Raw genomic sequence first — 23380 nt, 5'->3', positions numbered from 1 at the left:
CCAACACCACCTCCACCTCTACCTCTACCTCTTAAGCCACCACCACCTTCTATGCCACCTCTATCTCCTAAACCACCACCTCCACCTCCCAAACCACCCCCTACACCACCTTCACCTCCTAAGCCTCCATCAGCACCACCTCCACCTTCTAAACCACCGCCAGCACCACCTCCTAGACCACCTCCACCTCCTACGCCACCACCTCCACCTCCTACGCCACCACTAGCACCACATCCTAGACCACTCCTACCTCCTATACCACCACCAACACCACCTCCTAGACCTCCCCCACCTCCTAAACCACCCCTAGCACCACCCCTTAAACCCCTCCACCTCTTAAACCACCACTAGCACCATCCCCTAGACCACCTCTGCCACCCAAACCACCACCTCCTATACCGCCATCAAGCCTATCGCCTTTACCAAACCCATGTTGAAACCCCTTCTTGTATATCCCATGCCCTAAACCTCCTCCAAGATGGTCAAGCAAGTGTTTATCATCTTTAACTCCATTAACATCTGTAACAACAACTCCACCACATATGACTAATACAAGAAACAAACCAACCACAACACTCATTGTACGTTAAACAAAAGAAAACCCACAAAGCAAGAGGAGCTCTCTAACAAAGAAAACCCTAGCTAGCAATACTAAGTGCAGTGCAGTGCAGTGCCATGAAGTTGTGAAGTATATCTATAACCTATATAAAAAGCATGTAATAGTGGTATAACGCTGCTGTTTGCAGTGGTGCAACGCTGTTGCTTGCTTCATTTCTAACGTTTTGCAACAGACAAATTGAACCGCTTGACCTCTGTTTGCGGGCTCAATGGTTTCTCTAAGAATTCTAAATGTGCTACAAACAAAAGCGGTGGAGACTTTAGCTTTTACATGTGGTTATTGCCTCTTCTCTGCCTTCTACCTTGTCTGAAAGAAATTGCATAGATATGTGTATGTATTCCACGTGATTGTAAGAGAAGAGGTAAAATTGATCTCTAAGATGTGGCTATGGTTTTGCCCCAAAATCTATAGATATAATACAGATTCCAGATTGCAGGAATTGGTTAGACCTCCAGATTGGACAAGTAGTGTGTCCATGTGCTTTATGTGCTTTGTATAAGATGCTCAAATGTAGAAAATTTTATATATACAGCTTTTCATTCTACAGTTAGGTGTCATCTGTAGCAAACCAAAAAATATAGTATGTTCTCCTCTGTCTCATCCTATCTTCAATGATGGGTTTATAACAAGGGCAAATTGAAGTTTTAAGTAGCCGAATTGTAGGAATAGAGACTAAGAACAACAGTTGCATGTTATTTTCTCATTCTCTGATGAATGGCTTTCTTACATCTGAATTTTGTTTTGTTTTGTTTGTGTAACTCGAAAAACGACGAGCGATGAAATTGTTGTCTTTTATTCCCTAGCTTGACTATTATTGCATTAGAATTGAAAGCTAATGTGATTCAAGATTTAGTGATTCTTGGTAATCAACAAACACTATGGCATAGTTCTGAGTGATCCTGCTGGAGTGGCACTGTGAACTATATATAGTTTTTATTGACATAGTGAGCAGATAATTTCTTAAACCACTTCACTAACCATTATTCTTCAAATGTCCAGGGTGTAGGAGGGCTCACCACATGGGTTCTAATTCTAAATTAGTTGTTGATTTCATAGAAGGTTCATCAGGGGTTCATTTTTCCTGGATTTCACTTGGATGGATTGGAGCTAAGAAATTCAGAGGTGGAGCAATCAGCACCTAAACATGCACATAAGCAACCTTTTGTCATTGGTGAGTTTAGGCACATCATAGAAGATCTTTTTTTCTTTTTTTTGATAAATATCATAGGAGATCATTTTAATCATTCCCTCATATTGTCTTGTTCATTGCACTACATAATGAATTTTTTTTTTGGATTTTGAAAATTGAGATGTTAGTCTGTTCTCTTATATGATTTGCACCCCCTTGGTGCCTCTTTTAGCATAATCTATTCTGTTGATTCTGGAGATCTCTCTCCCACCATTGGTACACCTCGTTCCCACTCTTTCCCTCTCTATACACATATATACAAACAAACACATGCGTGTGTGTGTGTGACTTGATTCTTCTTGGTTTATGAATATTTGTAGTTGGTTCTTCAATAAACATAGTTTAAATTATGGGTTTATAACAATTTTGAGTAGAACCTTTGGAAGATTTGATTGAAGGTTTGTGGGTTTAGTTGCAAATTTCTATGTTGGTAGTTTTAAGGTGAATTTAATGACATAAATAGGGGAATCAAATTTGATTGCTCTGTTTTTGGTTAGGCTAATAATGGAAGTACACCTTATGCTTGTGTAATGGGTCTCAAGCATTTTTTCATGATGGTGCTGAGGATCTTCGCTGGCTTCTTTATGATTTCAAACTTGTGCTCTTTGAATTGTCCATTTGGGAATCATAGCTTTTTGTAAGGGTTTCTCATACTGGGATAATTCATACTTTCTCGATTTTGTTTGTTTTTTTTTTATTTCAATTAAAATACCAAAAGGAAAACTCTTTCAGAAATTAGTTTTTTTTTTTTTTTCTTTGGGGGGGGGGGTGTGAAAATGATACATATTCACTTAACTCAACCTTTCAAAATATTTGAATGGGTGATTAGGGGGATAGATGGAATTAATATTGTTGTTAATAGCAACTCCTAAAAAGAAAAGAAAAGAGCCGAAAAGAATGGAAAGGAAAGAATAATGTATGTCATATTTCTATCGCTTGACATAATTGTTGGGGCATATATTATGCAGAGACTTCATACGACTTAGTATGTTATTACAATTTGTAAATTCCATTTTGGTGATTTGGTTTGGATGATCTAGATGTTGAACATTAGCAATGCAAAGCTCATGTACACTCAGAGTTGCATTTTCCTAATTTGCAGAACAATAGCTTTCAAGGGGCTTTTAGCATTGGTATCAGTAACAATATGCTTTCTAATTGTGTAGGAAGGCTTTGCTATCTTAATGGGCACTTTACTGATATAGAATATGCAATACATCCTTGATATACTTGGCATTCTCTAGATGTTACCTTTTATTGGATCAGTAGTCTCAGCAGTGAACATCCCCCATGCCTCACAATTTTTTATCCACTTGTGTTTTTTGGACTTCCACGCAACAATTTGGCTTAGAAATGTAGTTTTTGCTTGTTTAGTTAATATAGTTTTCATGTGAAGAATGAAAATGATATAAACTGAAAGATCAATGTGCATCTTATTTTTCTTTTGATGAGCTTTACTCATTTTTTATTTGAATTCATTAATTATTGAGCTTAAAGTCCTCAAGTTGCTAACAGTTGGTGGAAAAAGACTATAACTTATGATTTGGGACACAAGTAATTAACATAAATGACTTGTTATTTGGAACTCTTTTGTTTATTCAATGTGGAAAATTTCTTGGATCCCAATAGTATTTCCCCCTCATACATGTAACAGATTTTTTAGTTTTTTCTTGGATTTTTTTGTTATATATCTCCGACTCAAGGCAGGAATGTTTCTTTTTTAATATTGATTTTCATTTTCACAGTAACCTGGCTTGTTAAGCCTATTTAAGCTATTTTTGGGCTTGAAACGAAAAAAGCCTATAAATGGTGGTTTTTCAACTTTCTTACACAATACTTCAATGAATTTTTGAATTTCACAAATTGTCCTTGAGCAATATAATAAAAAATGCGGTTGGGTAATCTAATGTTCCATAAACGATTTTTTGTGCAGTTTTTTACACCTCGTGAAAATGGCTAAAATAGTTGCTAAAATAGCTACTTTCCAATACCAAAACCCTACGGCTGCCTTTATGAAAAATTGAGATAAAAAATAACTGCTGAAGTGTTTGTGCAAGTTTGAGTGGTTTTGGAGTTGTGGAAGGAAAAATTAGATATTGTTAGTAATGGGCGCCCATGTGGCATGACCATTTGAATTTGAATTTGAACCTTATCCAAATAGGTTTTAATTGAATTCAAACCTATTTAGGATAACCACTCAGGATATAGATATTATCTCCATTAACTGATATGGATAGATAATAATAACACATTATATATCTGGTATATGGGTTATGGGTGAAAAAGGGAGAAACAACATATGATCTGAGTTTTACCCATATACTGACTCTCTCCCAAAAACAACGATCAAGTCATTTGCACTGTGATTTGTGTGGGTGATATTCATTCTGTAATATCACTTCACTGCTAGGTTGGTTTATCAGATTCTGGAAGCATGTGATTTACCCACGAGGTTCTATAATCTAAGGTATGATCTAAATATTTTATCCGCTGCATTTTTTATACTTCGATTTACTGATATTGACATGTATCTATCCTTCAAAACAGAAACAAAACCAAAAACAACAATTTAGAAAAACTTTTTTCTGGACAAGCTTTACTGAACTTATTTTATTCAAACATATATTATTCAATATTCAGGTATGAGGCTATTAAAGTTTTTGGTTTGCAGCTGGACATGAGAGGTTTGGAACATTGATAAGCTCTTAGTATAGAGGTGCACATGGAATTATTCTTGGTAAGCTATTTACAAATGCAGAAAATTTGCATTCCAGTGTCATTTACATGATAGTTATGTTTTTTATGGTATATTTTTGGCAGTATTTCACATGGAATAGTTCTCTAATTTTTTTTTGGGGTAACACATGAGCTCTTTTGAAAATTTCTGCTCGGTCACATGCTTCTTCTTACCATTTCAATCAATTTAAATAGTTTTAATTATTGATGCTTTGCTGTCATCTTTCCTACCTAATGTTTAAGCATCACATGCTTCTTCTTACCATTTCAATCAATTTAAATAGTTTTAATTATTGATGCTCTGTTGTCTAGGGGTGAGCATGGTCCGGATTGGATCGGATTGGGATAAAACCAGGACCAATCCGTTATTTACGGTTCTTAAAAAATTGGAACCAATCCAATCCGTTTAAATCATGGAACCAATCCGAACCAATCCATTTAAATACGGATTGGATCGGTTTAGGACCACGAACTTACATAATTAAATAACAAAAATATATATAACACTTTAATTTTATAAAAATATAAACATAGCGCTATATTAGTTCCACAATAGCAACATATTTTTCTATAATAGCGACATACTGTTCTAAAATTTAAACAACCATAAGAAAACTGGTTTCACTATAAGTATTTAAACTATTACAAATTAAAACTAAAAACCAACAAATAAAAGTAATAAAACAAGATATTATACGGTTTTAGGTTTGAGTTTAGATTTTATATAGAATTAAGAGAAGATACTGTGGGGAGGATGTATAATAAAAATATAGACTATTTGTATACGATCCGGATCAGTTCCAATTCGGAACCGTGGGGTTCAATCCGGAACCAATCCATAGACTATGGATTTTTAATTCTTCAATCCGGAAACGAACCGTGGATTCAAAAATCCAATCCAAACCTATCGGATTGGACTGGACTGGATCGGATTACAGATTTCACGGATTACTTGCTCAGCCCTACTGTTGTCATCTGTCCTCCACCTAATGTTTAACCAACCACTTTTGTATTTACCTTTTGTTTTAGTTTATGATGTACCGGTGATGCCACCTTCTCATCGGTAAATGAGTTCTGTACTGTGATTGGCCAAGTACTAATTTTCCAACTGTCCCTCCAACGTACTCACAAATGAAGCCACTGTTTTTGCATGCAACAATGATAGAGACCACTAATTTTGGAACTCTAAAAAGACCACTAATGACATGGCACTCAATAAAAAAAGAAAAAAAATACAACACCAAGGCCAAAACATCAAATCATTCCTGGTGGGACCCATTGCCACATCATTAGTGATAGCACTAATTAGTGCTCTCACTCATTTTCCTTTTGCATGATACTTTTCTCTGGATTTGACTCCCGAGGAGGGGCACTTGAGGAAAATTATGAATTTTTATACAAAATGAATGATATAATGGTGGTATTTTTATAATTTTGAACAATATTGCTAGGTGTTTTGCTTTGAAATAAGACTATCACATGAGAATTTTGATCATCTCCAATATTTTCACTACATATTTAGGCTTAATTTGAGAACTTTACTTTTAATCTATTTTGAATCATATCATTTTTCTTTTTCTTTTTTTTACATATTTTTTTAAAAAAAGCTAAAAAAATCAAAAAGTCAATTTTTAACCAACTTCCCAAAATAACCTTTAATGGCTAAAAATATAAAATTATAATTATTTTAAATTAAAAGATATAATTGTACTCATCCTTAGATGATATAATGAAATTTCTCTATTACAAATATGTAATAGAAAGGATCACAATCCATCACGTGATGCCCATATTAATCTCTATAAATTTATTTATACAACATTACTGGAAAAGTAATTTATTTTTGAAACATGTACATTAACTTGTATTTTATTAGCTAAAATAATGAGACTTATAACTTTTATAATTCTTTACGAAAGACAAGCAGACAGGTCTTTCATTTGAGGATTGATTTTTTTTAATAATTTTTTATTTTTAAATTTTTATGAGGTAGAAAAAAAAAGTAATGTGTTTATAAATATTTTTTTTTTTGTTTTATTAAAAGTTATAAATTATTAAGATATTTGATTTTTATAAAAAAAAATTAACGTTTTAACTTTCCAAACAAACTAATGTGAAACATTCAAAATCAGCCAATAAGTTTTCACTTCAATTTAATTTCCCAAACAAGAAAAGGGTCAACTTGATCTCCTGTCTGAACTTGGTTGGCCTACTAGCCAAAGACAGTTCGAAAGCTCCAATCAATCTCCATAGCGGGAAATTGTTCAATACTTTTAAAATATCACGCCATCATACTCTAAGCTAATTATTAATTACTTACCCTCATATTATTTTTCTATTCTTAATATTAAATATGAGACTTTACGCCTCTCTACCAATCAAAATCTTATACAACACTATATATCCATACTCCAAAAATACTAAATAATCAATCCACTGTGACTTCTGATCCGTCTTTAATGTGATCATTTATTGTCCGTCTTGATTTTGATCAATGGAGCAACCAATCCCTGTCCTCGCAACAGTAACATCTATAATTTTACAAAAATGCTAGAGGTCCCAAAAATTCTATCAAAAATTTTACCAAATGTCTCACAATGTGGGTCCCACACCCATGTGAGACATTTGGTAAAATTTTTGGTAGAATATTTGGGATCTCTAGTATTGCTCATAATTTAATCTAATTATATTAAGGAGTCTTTTAAGGATTGGTTTGGGAAGTGGGTTAACTTTTCGATTTTTTGGCTTTTTTGGCTATTTTAGTCTAGGCTAAAAAGTTTGGTTTGGGAAGGATTTTTTGATTTTTTGACTTTTTGGACTTTTTTTGTAAGAGAAGAATGCAATGATTATGGGTTGGATGTGATGTTTTGTTTGTTGTGACTAAAATAGTCTATTTTATCTTTTGTGACTAAAATAACCAAAAAAATCCACAAAATTACTTCCCAAACGGTACTTAAGACTTTTTACTTAAAAATTCGATTTATAAATATTATAATAACTCAAGTTTTATTTAAGGTTTTTTGCTTCTGACCCATCTTTAATGTGACCATTTATTGTCCGTCTTGATTTTGATCAATGAAGCAACCAAACCCTGTCCTCGCAACAGCAACATCTATAATTTTATTGTTAAAACCTATCACCTACTTCACCCACTTAAACCTACTCCACTAAACCTAACCCACTACACCACTACCACCTCACCTACTCCACTAAACCTAACCCACTACACCACTACCACCTCCACTTCACCTACTCCTTACCTACTACACACTCACCCTCTTCTATATATAGGAATCATGAATCATTGTAATAAATATAACATTATATCAATCAATAATACAATCAATATCTATACAATTCTCTATTTCTCTTTATACATTAAAATTTCTACATGGTATCAGAGCAAGGTTGAGCCTAGCATTTTCGCTTCACCGGCGGGCGGCAGCCTTGCCTTGGCCGCCCGCCGGACCTCTCATCTCTCAACTGTTTCTGCATCACTTCCACTACGCCGCGAAGCACCGGATTCAGCTCCTGGATTCGGTTCAGGTAGAAGTCAACGAGCTGTCTTGATGTGAGCTTCTTGCCGTTTACTTGCTGGAATTGGAATTGGCATCTCATCTGCTATTGTGCCACTTTACATATCTGAGATCTCACCAACTGAAATTCGTGGCACACTTGGATCTGTCAACCAACTGTTTATCTGTATTGGGATTCTTGCAGCATTGGTGGCTGGGTTGCCCTTAGCAGGAAACCCTTTATGGTGGAGGTCAATGTTTGGTATTGCAATGATACCCTCTGTTCTATTGGCATTGGGAATGGCATTTTCTCCAGAAAACCCTCGGTGGCTTTATCAGCAAGGAAAAATTTCTCAAGCTGAAATGTCTATAAAAACTCTATTTGGAAAAGAAAAAGTTGCTGAGATTATGAATGACTTAAGTGCAGCTAGTCAAGGTTCTTCAGAACCAGAAGCTGGTTGGTTTGATCTTTTTAGTAGCCGCTATTGGAAAGTTGTCAGTGTTGGTGCAGCACTTTTCTTGTTTCAACAGTTGACTGGAATAAATGCTGTTGTATATTATTCTACGTCTGTATTTCGCAGTGTTGGAATCGCATCTGATGTTGCAGCCAGTGCTCTCGTTGGGGCATCAAATGTTTTTGGTACAACAATAGCAACCTCTTTGATGGACAAACAAGGAAGGAAAAGTCTTTTAATGACAAGCTTTGCTGGAATGGCAGCTTCAATGCTATTGCTTTCCTTGTCACTCACTTGGACGGTCAGTGTGTGAGAAGTAAAAACAGAGAGCAGTGAGTCAAGCCTGAAGAAGTGTAAGACAGTAACCTGCACAGTTTCTATTTCAGCACAGAAAGCAAAGTCTCTCTCTCTTCCTTTTTAATTAAGTGTTTAAACACCCTACACACCACCTCCACCCACATGGGTTGGTTCCCACTTTTCATCGTCAATATGTTCACACTCTCCTCCATTTGATTCCAAAATTCATTATTTTTATTTATTTTCTCCAAACCACTTTCCTTATTTCCCCCATCTTTCATTTTGATTTCAAATATATTTTTATTATTTCTTTCTTTATTTTTCTTTCACATTATTTTTAATCGTTTTCAAATTCCATTCATACCATCTAGCTTTGCACACCAAACCATATTTTATTCTTCTCAGGGATAAACCCCGATCACATTTTTACACACAAAAAAAAAAACAAAAAAAAAAAAAACACAAAACGATTTGTTTTCTTTTCTGCAGACGGTCACCCACCGACCTCACTTCCTCTATTCTGCCGCCGGTCTTTTCTTCTTGCCTCCGTCCTGGGCGGCCCTTGCCGGTGTTGCCTCCGTATTTCCCACTCCACTGGGCATGATCACTACTCCCTGCTCCTCCACTGCAGAATATGGCGGACCTCCAAAACGGAACATCACGGTGGCCTTCCGCTTCAGCTCCTTGTTTTCTGTCTTTAGCACACTTATCTCTGCTCGCGCATCCTTATACATGCGTTGGAGCAGAGCCAACTGGGAGTTTAACTGTTGCACCTCATTTGTCCTGCTCTGCAGCCAGTGCGACAAGTTTGTGACCGCAGTCATGGTTTCCACACATGACTTCAGAGTATACTGATTGGCCTCAATATCAGTTTGCACCGCCATTTTTTGCTCCACCGACCGCATCGGAAAGTTCAACGGAGCAAAACCAGAGGTGTTTGGTTGAGGTTCACTGGCCACCGCCCCAGTTATTTCTCTTGTGGACTCGTTCAGTTCTGGAAAGAGCGTGAGCAGCCCACGGGACGAGGAGGCCATGTTTTGGGTAGCTGGACGGGAAGAAGAGGCCATGTTGCTGAGTGTTTCAGAGACGGGTTGGTTACAGAGTATTACAGAGTTTCTCTCTCAGCAAAGGAAGAGTTTTTTCAGAGGATTTTCAGAAGTTTTTTGTCTGCCTCAGCCTCAGCATCAACCTTGGTTAAATAGCCAAGGCAGCCACGCGCATCATGCGCCGCTCGGCGCTCGACGCCAACCTGGACACACCTTTTGATGGCACGCCTTTTGATGAATTGGGCACGCCTTTTGATGGCACGCCTTTTGATAGATTGGGCACACCTTTTGAGGGTGCGACTTTTTTATGGGTCCGACAAGACTCTGTAAACTGTCCCGACATTGATTCCGATTAGTTTCTACAAGGGTCCGACAAGACTCTGTAAACTGTCCCGACATTGATTCCGGTTAGTTTCTACAAGGGTCCGACAAGACTCTGTAAACTGTCCCGACATTGATTCCGGTTAGTTTCTACACGGGTCCGACAAGACTCTGTAAACTGTCCCGACATTGATTCCGATTAGCTCCTTTATGGGTCCGACAAGACTCTGTACACTGTCACAACAACTGTCACAACATTGTCTGCTACAACGGTCCGACATGACCCCATAAACTGTCTTCTACATCGGTCTGACACCGCCATCCAGTGTCCTATACACCGTTATGACACCACCATACAGTGTCCTCTACACCGTTATGACACCCCCATACAGTGTCCTCTACAACGTTATGACACCACCATCCAGTGTCTTCCCCAATGGTTTGACACGACCATACAGTGTCTCCTATCCTCTTTTATTTTTATGTCTTTTCTTGTTTTGTTACTATCTCCAAACTCAAGTTGGCTAGTTCCTATCCCCCTTGAGTTTGCGGGGGGCTGTTAAAACCTATCACCTACTTCACCCACTTAAACCTACTCCACTAAACCTAACCCACTACACCACTACCACCTCCACTTCACCTACTCCTTACCTACTACACACTCACCCTCTTCTATATATAGGAATCATGAATCATTGTAATAAATATAACATTATATCAATCAATAATACAATCAATATCTATACAATTCTCTATTTCTCTTTATACATTAAAATTTCTACATTTATCTAATTATATTAGGGGTCCATTTGACAAGTTAGTTTCGGGTTATTTTAAGCACAAAAGATAAAATAGGTTATTTTAGTCATAACAAATAAAACATCACATCTAACCCATAATTATTACACTATTCTCTCACAAAAAAAATCAAAAAAGCCAAAAAGCCCTTCTCAAGCCAAGCTTTTTAGCCTAGGCTAAAATAGTCAAAAAAAGTCAAAAAACCAACCCACTTCCCAAACGGAGGCTAAGGATTCTTTTAAGACTTTTTACTTAAAAATTCTATTTATAAATATTATAATAACTCAAGTTCTATTTAAGATTTTTTGAATTGATAAGTCTTTTTTAGTAAAACTGAAAATATTATCATTTTTTTTTAATTTTTAAAACAAAAATATTATCAATTTTGCATAATAATGTTTCTAATAATTGTTTCAGTAATTGATAAAAAAAAAAGTATGATATTAAACGTTTTTAGTTTGATTCAACTATCCAATAAAATCAAGAACATTATCAGTTTTTTTTTTCAATTTTAAAACTGAGAATATTATCAATTTTTTCATTTGTAATTTTTTTTTTCCAGTTTTACATATCAATGTTCTATCATCATGCTCCTTTATAGATAATTTTTTTTTTAATTTTGCACAAAAAAATTCAATTTTTTCAAAAAAAAAAAAACATTTTAGCTTGATTCGTTATAGTTTTCGGAAAATTCTATTTTTTATTTTCCGTATTTTAATGTTTTCAATGAATTTTTTTAATACTTTAAGTAATTTTTTTAAAAAAAAATTTAGACACACCTAACGTAAATACACGTAAAAAGTATTGTATATGTGAAAAAATCTTTAAAAAATACACTAAATACCAAAAATATAAATAAATAAAAAAATAAAAATTCAATACATTTTTCGTTATTTTGTGTATTTATTAATTTTTAAAAATATTTTTCATAAATATTTTACTATTTCGATATATCTAAAAAAATTAGTTAAAATTTTAAAAATATTTACTAAAAACAGAAAAACACGAAAAACAAAAAAAAATATAATTTTTAGAAAACTGAAACGAAACACACTATTTAGTTTTTTTTTTTTGGCACGTAATTTTTTTTTTTTTTGGTTTTTTCAATTTGAAAGTTGATATTTTAAAGTTTTGAAAATCAAAAGAAATGTCAAATCATCATATTCCTTTATCGGCTCTGATTCGTAGCTCGAATTCGGAGGCTCGAATTTGGCCCGAATTCGGAGAAAAGGAAGAAGAGAAGAAGAAGAAGGAAGAAGAAGAAGAAGAGAAGAAGGAGAAGAAGAACTGGACTGGAGGGGGCCATAAAAATCAGAGGTGGAGGCGGAGATGGAGGCAGAGGCGGCGACGGGCGGAGGCAGAGGCGGAGGCGGGGCTGAGCGACGAGCTGCGACGCCGACGAGCTGTGTCTGACGAGCTCTGTTTCTCTCTCGCCTCTGCTCTGCTCTCTCTCGCTTGTGTTCAACGAAGAAGAAGAAGAAAAGAAAGAAAGAAAGAAAAGGAAGAAAAAGAAGAAGGAAAAAAAAAGAAAAAAAAAGGGCAAAACGACGTCGTTTTGCCATTCGAGCCACGAATTTCGAGCTACCAGTCATTTTCCTTCCTTTATAGATAATCATAAATAATGAACAATTATTGTTTGAAAGACAATTCCGACTATTAAAAATTTAATGAAATTTGAAGATCTAAAAAATGTTAGTTAAGACTTAACAGAGTATAAGTTTATAAATTAAAACTTGTATATAAATATCTTTTTTTTAAAATATAGAACATAATGTGATAATTTGTAGTAATTTTTTTTTTGATTATTTTAATCTATTAACAAACTCCATCTAAAAAAAATCTTTTGACCAACTAGGCCTATGTATCAACAACTCAGAAACATAAAAAAATAATTTAAATAAATAAAAATTATTATGTAATTCAAATTTATTCATTTGAATCACACATTATGCAAAAATAATATTGAATTTAAACCACACGTTAATCAAACACATATATTAAGTCTAAATGCACAGAAAATCAAATACAAAATAGGACATAGATGTCTCCCGCTCTATATTTAATTTATGTGTTCCTAACATTGTTGTCAATAAATAAAAAAATTGAGACACCATATAAATTTGCTCCAAAATCACCTCATAATTTTTTCTATAATTCTCTATCCTCTCTGCAGACAGCTGTAAGACACATGACTCAGGCACCGAGCAAGAAAAGAAGCCAGATCTACCGGGGATTATGCTGATGCAAATGGTGAAAGTGAGCTGTATATCTTAAAGTTTCATGCCCTACTATTTGATATAAATGACAACATTCCAAATTAGGCCATACAACCGGCCAAAGGATGAATGCATATCCCACATTATAAAAAGGGTTAATTATTTGAGGTTAGACATTCTATTCTTTACAATTCAAAAATAGTTAATAGTCTTCAAATGATGTTAGGTTAGACACTGGCCCTAAGGCATGTGTATATATATTTATTTGTGGGATTGATTTAAAATATAATAAAATTAAAATTAGGTTAAAAGTTAAGAATTAAAATAAATAATTAAAATTTTATGATTTAGTTAAATTAATGTTGGTTAAATTAAAATTATGCATATAATAGAGAGAGAAGAAGAAAGACAAAAAAAAAAAAAGGCAATTGGCTTTAGAGGTATTAAAATCATATTACGTTTGGTTACACTAATCCAAAATCACTAATCCAAAATCACTTCACTTCGGGACTATCTAACTGAATTTAGATCATATGAGAAAAAGTATTTTAGCCTTAAATCAAAAGGGCAAATTTTCTAACTGTGACACGAATAACATTATTGTAATAATATAATATGTACAATTTTTTTGTAAGAATTTTTTAAATAAATTATGACAAGAAAGATCAAATATAGATTAAAAAAGATATTGACAGAATAAAATTTATTTTAAATATAAATCCCACCATAACTGAGTCTATTAGTAGATTTTATGTGGAATATTATAGCATTTGGCTAAAGAAAGAAAATATTAATGTGCATATCTATAGAGCTATCTATGCATTGGATCCTAATTTACTACTTTCCGCGTAAATATAAAACTCATCAGTAGCTGGCCTTGTTAAAGTTGAACTTGCCAATTGTCAAATATCATTATCATATTGCAAAACTCATCAACAACCATCTAAAAAGAATATTGTAGGTGTTGATTTTTAATCACACAATTAAAGGGGGAACTCAATTGGGGAGTACCGACAGAATAGATTAAGTCCAAACAACCTGTCATAGAAAGAATACTATAGGTGCTGATTTCAAAACTATTCAGTTCTACTGAAAACGGCATTCTCAGCTTGACAGGGGACGTGACCTCGGCATTTTGCTGCTTCCTCTGGAGGTAGTCCCTCAAATCCTCCTTAGTCTGACCAGGAGCTCGGCTCTCAACAGACTTCAGCCTTTTTGGTGCGCTACTCCCGGTGTCATTATGAGTCCTCTTGGATTTCTCTTCATTCACTGTGTCAAAACAAAGTTCCTTCCCTTGAATGTGCCGATATTTTTTGACATAAGTCCCCTTGGTATGAGGCGTCCTCTGAGACTCTCCTTTTATTGACTCCATTCGTCCAACATCCTGTAAAGGCCGATGTGAGTGTTCCTTTACCTTGTCATGCTGAGGGACTACTGTGATTGCTTTCTGCCTCCCTTTCTGGGTGTCGTTTTTGACCGCTGGAATTGGCATATCCTTCAATGGAAACAGTGGCTGCATGATGTTGTTCTGCATCATGAAGTTGACAACCGCTTACAGGTTTGGCAACTTGTTTGCCATTCCCTTCATCTCGCCGCCCCTCCTTAGGCATCTGTCTTTCCATACCTGGAGTCGCTTTCATTGTAATACTCGTCTCGGTCTGGTTTCTTCAATGCATCACGCTCATGGCTGACGTCCTTCTCTCTGGGAATCTGATCCCATACTCCTTCATTATGGTTTTCCTCTTCTATGTTAGGATCGGCTTATTTACCACCCCACTAGGGATGTCGTCTCCAATCTTCTCTTTTTGTCTGTCATTGGCCATCTATTCTCCTTACGTTCCCACAGACCGCGCCAAATTGTGGGTGTTGATTTCCCACCACACAACCAAAAGGGAAACTCAGCTAGGGAGCACCGGCAGAATAGATTAAACCCGAACAACCTGTCATAAAAAGATAAGAATCCGATGGTGGTTTGTCCACCCGGGGGGCACTCCGACAATCAACTCAGTAAATATCTCCAGAAGATAGAAAATTGTGCTTAACTCATAAGAATAACTATATATCACACATAAAAATAGCCTCCCTCAGACCCACGAGGGTGCCCTGCTTTTATAGCCAGCATTAACTTGATCCCTGTAGAAGCCTAACTTTAATGGACTTTGGTTCAATGCTCATCTTGGACTCCCCGCTAGATAGAGATAAACTCCCTAAGAGCTTTATCTTTATCTAGACTAAAGTCCTCTCCTATGCTAGGACTCTTGTCCCTTATTCGTTTCTCCTAGATTCCGGTATCTCCGCAGATAACCTCGGCCTAGCCGAGATCATCTCGGCACACGATCAAGCCACGTGGCACTCTGGCTGACACATCGGCGTGACCTCGGCCACATGCTATCATTCACAAAATATGCCCCCACAAATACTGTGCGAATGAAAAATTCTATTCACACATAAAATTTATATAAAAAATTAAAGAAATTATTATTTAGGAGGTAATTTTAAAAATTATTATACAATAATGAAATAATTTATGATTTTAATCATTAATATTTTTTTAATTTATTATTTTTTTGATTATTTGTTTGACACACTAGTTTGTGTAATTCCCCCTAAAAAATTTCACAAGAATGATGTGAAATATATTATTCTAGATAAATTCATCTTTAATGATATGTTATTTTGAAATGAAAAGTTCATAATGAGCCACATCATTATGTATGAAAATTATGTATGATTTTTTTGTTTGTATAACATTACTCCTGTACAAATATACTTGTTGGCTTCTTTAACTTTCAAAGATTAAGAATGTAATTAGAACGTGCCAGTAAGGATCAATAAATCCTTACAGAAATGATAAAGGCCAACCAATCAATTAGACAATTGCTTCGAAGTTCTTTTAGCCTCTATGAAGAAGACTTTTATTAGTGGCTTGTTTTAGGAAAAAATTTAGAAGAACTAATCACAGAAGTTATAGCGATCCCGGTTTTGACCCGACTCTTGTGGTATCTTGGACACAAGTTTAATGTTTTCATGTTGTTGTTTACCTCTTATTCCCCTTGTATCTCTTTAGAATTGGCTTTTGGGTTGTTGTGATTGTGTTTAGGCAGGTTGGTCGCTTGTTTTTCAAACCTTGTGTTATCCAGAATTTTGGTTCTCCGCTCGAACGGCCATTCTTGCGCTCGAGCGAGCATTGTTAATTTTGCTCCTCCGCTCGAGCGGCACTTATCGTGCTCGAGCGGGCTTTGCGAACTCTCAGTACTTTGCAGGTTTGCAAAATAACTAGGAAAGTATTTTCTACACTCGAGCGGTGTTTCCTACGCTCAAGTGGGTGGGTGCTCGAGTGGCCCTTTACTGCGCTCGAGCGTTGGTTTGTGGTTTGCAAAACTTCTAGATGTGTGTATTCTGCACTCAAGCGGGTCTCTTCTTGCGCTCGAGTGGAACAACTTATTGTGTCTAACGCTCGAGCGTCAACTCTTCTGCTCGAGCGGACTGTGTGTATATCAGATCGCGAAAATGACATTTTACATCACTTTTTGATATCTTTTCACTCACAAACCTTAGACCAACTCCCTCTCTCTCTCTAAAATTTGACTTCTCTCTACAAATACACCTAGATCTAGGGATCTCTCTACCCTACTCTCTTTGATAAAAAGGTTGAGCATTCAGTGGGCTCCCATTTGGTCGTAATAAAGTCGATTTTAGGCATATTTGAGGTTTCTCCACTTCTCCTTTGGGCTTCTACACTTGAGGTAAGGACTTTCTACACTTTGTTATGGTTTTTAACTTATTTATTTGTGGTTGTGTAACAATGATGGATTCTGAGAGTATTATGGACAAACCTAGGGTTTGGAATATAAAATCAAAAGAGGGGTTCTGAGAAATGTGAAATAGATAGTCATGGGGGATTAAATGTAAGGTTGTATTGTGAAAAATGCTTGATTTGAGTTATTTGGTTTGCTATCTAAAAAGGGAGAAGTTTTTCCCTAAATGGTTCGAATATTTATTTTGCGTAAATATATAAAATTGGTGTTACAAACATGAAATTGGATGGACATAGGTAAAAATGGTGGAATTAGATATGTATTATCTCATACCTATGGAAAATTGAATAATTTATCTATTTTGAGATTGAATATCTGTTTAGAAATAACTGTATTAGACTATCGGTGGAGAATAGTCATGATTGTTGTAGAAATTGCATGAGGATTAAGTAAATTGAAACTAATCTATTGTTGGATGTCATTGAATATGACTATGGTTTAATTACATTGTATATGTATGATAGTTTGGGAGGAGAAAGTGGATGTACTCTATTGTGTGAGAGGAGATATGGGATGGACTCCATTGAAATTAAATTGGTCGGAGGGTCCAGGGTGAAAGTCTCGAAATCTTGTTTATACATGGGTGCCGATCCCGCGGACGAAATTTTCGTAAAATGGCAGATTTGAAGTGTTTGTGTAGTAGTGTATAAAGTTGGAAAACCACTGAGTTGTGTCTCAGTTGGGTTATCGAAAAATGATGAAACTGACTCATTAATTGACTTCGTTGTGGGTCTTCCTAGAACTCAACGGGCAGTGATGCCATTTGGCTGGTAGTTGACCAGTTGACCAAATTGACGCATTTTATACCTATGCGTGTGAGTGATTCAGTAGAATTCCTTGCCGACTTGTACATTCGGGACATAGTGAGGTTGCACGGGGTCCCTGTGACGATCGTTTCGGATAGAGATTCACGTTTCATAGCTCAGTTGTGGTAAAGCTTGTAGAGTGCCTTGGGCACTAGATTGATCTTTAGCACTGCGTATCATCCTTAGACTGACGGGCAATCCGAGCGTATTATTTAGATTCTTGAGGACATGCTTCGAGGTTGTGTCCTTGACTTCAGGGTTTGTGGGAGAGACATTTGTCCTTAATGGAGTTTGCTATAATAACAGCTTCTAATCGAGGATTAGTATGGCACCGTTTGAGGCCTTGTATGGTCGACCGTGTAGATCTCCAATGTGTTGGGCCAAGGTGGGCGATGCACCTTTGTTGGGTCCGGAGTTGGTTCGAGAAATGACGGAGAAGGTGACACTTATCCGTAAGAGGTTGGTTACGGCGCAGAGTCATCAGAAAAGTTATGCCAACTGCAGGAGGAGAACCTTGTCTTTTGAGGTGGGAGACCATGTGTTCTTGAAGATATCACCTAGGCAGGGCTTGATGAGATTTGGGAAGAGTGAGAAGTTGTCCCTTCTATTCATTGGGCCTTTTGAGATCCTTGAGCGGGTTGGAAAAGGTTGTTTACTGTTTGGCGTTGCCACCACAACTTTTCGAGGTTCATGACGTATTTCACATTAGTATGCCCCGGAAGTATGAGCTAGATCCTTCGCACGTGTTGGATTAGACCAACTTAGAGATGGACAAGGATGCCTCGTATGAGAAGAGACCAGTGATAGTCTTGGATAGACGGGACTAAGTTTTGCAGGGCAAGACAATTCCCTTAGTAAAGGTATTGTGGAAACATCACGGGATTGAGGAAACGACTTAGGAACGTGAATTGGAAGTCCGAGAGAAATATCTGGACTTGTTTGTTAGTGCCTGAACATGTGTTGAGATTTTGATTATGTTAATGAAAAGTATAAACATTGTATATGTTATGGGTACTTTGAAATCATGAATTCAATAGAAGCATTGTATATGTTTTAAGAATATGGAATATTGTGTATTTTATCACTTTTGGGACACATGGTGTATATATTGAATAAAGTTTGGAAATGAACTTGGGTTTGATTTAAACATTGTAAATGTTTTGAAAATTGTAATTGGCACGCTTGAAACTAGAACTTGTATATCGAATTGATGAAAATGAATGACCGGAGAGTGGGTCATGGTGTTGAACTTGTTAGAATAATGTTGCTATGAATGGTTTAATAATGTTTTTGAAATGAGATTTGTAATTTCGGGGACGAAATTCTTTAAGGGGGAGAGGTTATAAGAATCCCGGTTTTGACCCGACTCTTGTGGTATCCTGGACTCAGGTTTAATGCTTTCATATTGTTATTTACCTCTTGTTCCCTTTGTATCTCTTTAGAATTGGCTTTTGGGTTGTCATGATTGCGTTTGGGTAGGTTAGTCGCTTGTTTTTCAAACCTTTTGCGCAGAATTTTGGTCCTTCACTCGAGCGGTCATTCTTGTGCTCGAGCGGGCTTTGTAAATTTTGCTCCTCCACTTGAGCGGCACTTATTGGGCTCAAGCGGGTTTTGCAAACTCTTAGTACTTTGTAGGTCTGCAAAACAATTGGGAGAGTGTTTTATACGCTCGAGCGGGCCTTTTCTGTGTTCGAGCGTTGGTTTGTGGTCTGCAAAACTTCTAGATGTGTGTATTCTGCACTCGAGCGGGTCTCTTCTTGCACTCGAGTTAAACAACTTATTGTGTTTGACGCTCAAGCGTCAACTCTTCCGCTCAAGCGGACTATACGTATATTAGATTGCGAAAATGACTTTTTACATCACTTTTTAATAAATTTTCACTCACAAACCCTAGACCAGCTCCCTCTCTCTAAAATCTGACTTCTCTCTACAAATACACCTAGATCTAGGGATCTCTTTACCCTACTCTCTTTGATAAAGAGGTAGAGCATTCCGTGGGCTTCCATTTGGTCCGAATAAAGTCGAGTTTGGGCATATTTGAGATTTCTCCACTTCTCCTTTGGGCTTTTACACATGAGGTAGGGACTTTCTACACTTTGTTATGATTTTTAACTTACTTATTTGTACTCGTGTAACAATGATGGGTTTTGGGAGTATTATGGACAAATCTAGAGTTTGGAATATAAAATCAAAAAAGGGTTTTTGAGAAATATGAAATAGATAGTCATGGGGGATTAAATGTAAGGTTGTATTGTAGCAAATGCTTGATTTGGGCTATTTGGATTACTATCTCAAATATAGCGATTCTGGTATTCCCTGTTGTTGTTTAACTGTAATCCGAACTCGGTTCTGTAGATTTGTTGTTGTCTTATTCTCATTTCTGTCCCTTACTCTTTGTTTTAGAGTTTTGGGTTGTGTTGGGCAAGTTGGAAATAAGTCAGTTGTGTTTTTAAAACTTAGAATTTTGCCCAGGTTTTGGTCTCTCCGCTCAAGCGGCGCTTCGACGCTCGAGTGGGCATTTGTTGTTGCCTCTCCGCTCGAGCGGTAGTTTGGACGCTCGAGCGTGAATTTTCTTTTTTCAGCATTTTGGTCGTCTGCAGAAAATTCTGGGAGGGTGCATCCGGCGCTCGAGCGGATCTTTGGACGCTCGAGCATGAACCTGTGTCTGACGCTCGAGCGGGGTGTTGTACGCTCGAGTGGACATGTTTTATATCAGTTCGTGAAATCACTTTTTGAATCACTTTTCACTTTTCTTTTCTCTCTCTTACTTTCCCAAAACCGATTTTTGAGAGCTCCTCACTCTAAAACCTAACTTCTCTCTAGGGTTTGATCTAGTAAGAGTGTTTTCCTCACCTTGGGCCTTTGCAAGAAGTGTGTTGATCGTCGAGGGCTTCGTTTTGATCTAAGAAATTTAGGATTTGGAGCACTTCCGAGTTTTGCTCTTCTTCTCCTTGGGTTCTACATTTGAGGTAGAGATTTCCTTGTTCTTTTTCAATACTTCGTCTATAGATAGACATGTGGTAGTTTTGTATTGCATGAAAATCATATCCACGTTGGATTTGTTTGAAATCATAAGAAGGAACCTAGGGTTGGTTGTTTGAAAACGGTTATTTTATCATTGATGGTTGTTTTGGGCTAATTGGAGTGTAAATTAGCATGTTATAGTTGAAAGAAGAAAAAGCCCTAAATTATATTTTGATTTGGTAAATTAAAATGGAGGGTAGTTAACCTATGTTGTAAATCTCTATTGTTAATGTGAGTTGGGTGAAGGTGTTAATGCCTAAGGGGTTAACTTTGGCTTTGGAATGGTTTTGAAATGAATGTAGTGGGCTAATGTGAGTTATGGCTTTATTATCACCAAAATTGGTTTTGTGGAAACAAAAAGGATGGAGTTGGTTTTGTGAAAACAAAAGGAAATGGAATTTGTTTCGTGAAATGAGAAAAGTATCTTTGACATAGGTATGAAAATTGGATTGTTGTTTCTTGAGTGTTAAATACACACACGTAGGGGTTGTATCTTTAACTACCGTGTTAGTGTTGTTGTTGGGTTTGTGGTCTCATAGTAATTGAGTCTTTAATAGATGTACTAAATACTTACATCTAGAGGTTTTGTCCTCGGTCATCGGTGGAGGATGACATGGTTGTGTTGAATTGCCGTGTATGCATTATACCATTGTTGATTGAACATTGTATGTAAGGAAGTGCTGAGATACATTATATATGTATACTTGCTCGGGAGGAATTAATTATGTGTTCATATACTTTAACACATTGCTTGTATCTTGATGGTTTATGTATATGTGTTATGCATGCTAGTTATGCCCTGTTGTGTTTTGGTTGGTGGTGTTATACCTTGCGCTAAAAATCAGAGGTACCGTGACCTTCCAGCTAGCGCCTGGAGAACTAATTGAGCTGAGAATCTAAGGTACCACACCCTTCCAGCTAGCGCCTGGTAAACTGGTATGTTGTTGTGAGAGGTGTATCTTTGGCTTACTACGCACATAGCTGGTAGAGCAAAGTTTTGTTGTTGTTGTTCCATTGTATCTGAGGATATCATGGATTTGGTTGGTTACAGTTTCGGAGGGCCAAGTTACCTTATTGGTTGATTATATACATGTTAGTGAGTTGTTATCTCCTTTTTTATAAAGGTATGCATGTATAGTTATAATTATATTGGGAACGAACCAAAATGTTAATTTGTCGTTTGGAAAATGGAAGAGAGTAATGGGCTTAGTGAGATTATTTCCTAAGTAATTGTTAATGTTATGAAGGATTGGAGTTAATGAAAGAAAAAGGAAAGATGAATCGCTTATAGCGTTGAATGATATGGCTGTTTTCGAGAAAGTTCATACTTATGTATATTTTGTATAAACCGTCACATTACTATTCTAGTATGAGATTGGGCATTCATGATCATAGCTATTTGTAAGTTGTTATTGTTGAGGGCCATGTTGAGATCCCTACTGGACTATATGTTCATCCCACGTTGTTGAATCTTTTTCAGGTGTTGAGCTGAATGTGCTGCAAGATTTGGATCTTCTTATTTGTTGACTACGGGGCCTCTCTTGTATTGGCGGAATGCCATATATGTAAAAGGGTTGCACCCTTCTTCTTGATTTGTTAATGATGTAAGCCCAAGGACAATTTATTTATTATACTCATGTTGTATTTACTTGCATACAAATGAGAGCAATGTTATTCATTTCTACGAGTTGAATATACGAGTTTATTTCCGCATGTTATCTCTGAAATGGAATTAAGTAAATGAAATTGGTAATACTTTGAGTAATAAAAAGTGGGGCGTGACATAAAAAATGGGAAGTTTTGCCCTAAATGGTTCGAATATTTAATTTGCGTAAACATATAAAATTGGTGTTGCAAACATGAAATTGGATGGACATTGGTAGAAATGATAGAATTAGATATGTATTATCTCATACCTATGGAAATTTGAATAAGTTATCCGTTTTGAGATTGAATATCTGTTTAGAAATAACTGTATTGGACTATCGGTGGAGGATAGTCATGATTGTTATAGAAATTGTATGAGGATTAGGTAAATTGAAACTAATCTATTGTTGGATGTTATTGAATACGACTATGGTTTATTACATTGTATATGTATGATAGTTTGGGAGGAGAAACGAGATGTACTCCATTGTGTGGGAGGAAATAGGGGATAGACTCCATTGAAATTAAGTTGGCCGGAGTTTTCAAATTTTATAGTTGGTGCATTTTTTCTTGAATAATATTATGCTTATTATATTTTTATATTATATTTTATTGTGTGATTAAGTTATTTGGTTGTAATTTTAAATTATAATTTATTTGATATTTTTATTGCTTATTTGGCTAAAAAATAGAGGTTTTTTAAATTACAATTTGTAAATTTTTTTTTAAAAAAAAAAAACTTATTTAAAACCCTTAAATACATATCAATATAAGAGTCTTATATTTTTCATCCTAGTAATAACTTTTGAGGCATAATGTATATTTACACAATAAAAATGTTATATAGATTATCAAAAGCTACACTGCACCAAATAAATTTAAAACTTATTTTA

The 23380-nt window shown here is 36.0% G+C and overlaps 1 long non-coding RNA gene and 1 pseudogene across 3 annotated transcripts; both read left to right on the top strand.

Moving 5' to 3' along the window:
- Positions 1-292: 292 nt before the first annotated feature.
- On the top strand, positions 293-22553 carry LOC114292700 (uncharacterized). 3 transcript variants are annotated; one of them, XR_014358601.1, is made up of 5 exons: positions 293-980; positions 1619-1790; positions 4449-4545; positions 13150-13360; positions 22321-22553. It is a non-coding gene; the product is annotated as an uncharacterized LOC114292700 (long non-coding RNA). The 3 variants fall into 3 exon arrangements; XR_014358603.1 differs by lacking the exons at positions 4449-4545; positions 13150-13360; positions 22321-22553 and adding an exon at positions 4219-4442 and having other exon boundaries at positions 305-980; XR_014358602.1 differs by lacking the exons at positions 4449-4545; positions 13150-13360; positions 22321-22553 and adding an exon at positions 2975-3251 and having other exon boundaries at positions 305-980.
- On the top strand, positions 7664-9511 carry LOC145816166 (plastidic glucose transporter 4 pseudogene; annotated as a pseudogene).
- Positions 22554-23380: the final 827 nt, after the last annotated feature.

Source organism: Camellia sinensis, unplaced genomic scaffold (assembly GCF_055761805.1).
Source record: "Camellia sinensis isolate YWXY unplaced genomic scaffold, ASM5576180v1 Unanchor3, whole genome shotgun sequence".
NCBI lineage: Eukaryota > Viridiplantae > Streptophyta > Magnoliopsida > Ericales > Theaceae > Camellia > Camellia sinensis.
The sequence above is the reverse complement of the archived record's forward strand: the minus strand, read 5'-3'. Positions and strand labels throughout refer to the sequence as shown.